The sequence below is a fragment of the Chelonia mydas genome, chromosome 8, assembly GCF_015237465.2.
Source record: "Chelonia mydas isolate rCheMyd1 chromosome 8, rCheMyd1.pri.v2, whole genome shotgun sequence".
NCBI classification, from domain to species: domain Eukaryota; kingdom Metazoa; phylum Chordata; order Testudines; family Cheloniidae; genus Chelonia; species Chelonia mydas.
This window is the reverse complement of record NC_057854.1, coordinates 47,908,048-47,909,386: the sequence shown is the minus strand read 5'-3', so window position 1 is coordinate 47,909,386 and position 1,339 is coordinate 47,908,048. Positions and strand designations below refer to the sequence as shown.

At 43.0% G+C, this 1,339-nt stretch overlaps 1 protein-coding gene across 1 annotated transcript in view; it reads right to left on the bottom strand.

Annotated features, from left to right (window-relative positions):
- The window catches only part of ZBTB37 (zinc finger and BTB domain containing 37), a 60,501-nt gene that overhangs the window by 20,500 nt on the left and 38,662 nt on the right, over positions 1 to 1,339 (bottom strand). The gene's annotated exons all lie outside the window — the stretch shown is intronic.

Sequence of the window (1,339 nt, the reverse complement as noted above, 5' to 3'; positions counted from 1 at the left end):
AAATATGAATGGCCAGTTTCTTCCTTGTTATAAACCTTTCAGTACATGAGAGAGGAGCAGGCTGGGCCCGGAGAGCCCTCAATCTTTAATAAATGGGTGGTTCTCCCCATCCCACTCTTATCCTAGTGGACGGGCATGTCAAACTTCCTGCTGGGGTGTGGCAAATCTTCCCATTCACTCATGGGGTCATAATGCCACTCCTTGAAATGTGGCCTGCCTCACCCCTCTGTTATGACTGGGGAGGCTGGGCCATATTTGAATGAGTGGTGTTACAGTGCCCACTAAAACGCTAAGGCTCAAATTGAGAAATACTGCCCTGAAAGCTTTGGATATTAAGGTACACCTCTACCCCGATATAACGCTATCCTGGGAGCCAAAAAAATCTTACCACGTTATAGGTGAAACCGCGTTGTATCAAACTTGCTTTGATCCACTAGAGCACGAAGCCCCCCCCCCCCCCCCCCGAGCGCTGCTTTACTGCGTTATATTTGTGTTATATATCCGAATTCGTATTATATCGGGGTAGAGGTGTATGTGTTTTTAAAAGGTTTCCTAAAATATGCAAAAATAGACAGCCGGATCAAAAGACTGATTTACTTAAAGTAGAATAAGTTTATTGGAATCAATGTATTGATGGTCCCAAATCCATCTAGATTACATTGGAAAGTCCCATTTTGTAAGGGGGATGGTTTGAAATTAAATAAATTTTGCATTAGAACAATCCTAAATTAAGGCCTAACTCTGCTCTCTGGAAGTCAATGGCAAAACTGTCAGGGTATATCTATATTGCAATATTGTAAGCCCAGGGTTCAAACTTAGGCTCAAGCCTAACGCCCACTTCCATCTGCACACACATCATGCTAACCCAAGGTTCGGAGTGAGGATCCTAGGACTCCACAAGGGTGGAGGGTTCAAACCAGGACCTGAATTCTACTAACCCTGGGCTTACAATGCAGTGTAGAGAGCAGTTGCCCATTACACCCCACTGTTGGCCTTCAGGAAGTTCTAGTCTCTAGGCAGGACCCCAATACACATGAATGAATTTCAGTAATTTAACTGGGAAATTTTGGCCTAGTAGCTGTAGCAGAAACATCTCTGGGTGGTGGTACATGAAGCACCTGACAGATAGAAGAGTTGTATGACCCCACTATATTGCTTTGAAATGGTATTGACTTGTCAGACTGAAATCTGTTTGTTCACCAGTAAAAGGACCTGCCAGTCAAAGTTGTAAATACCTGTCAGTTCCTAAAAGGGTTTTCCCCATAAGCAAATGGTTTTTTTTTTTTTTTTTTTATCAGCTTTGCAAATAAGTCCTGAAAGCTCCATGTTAGTTACACTT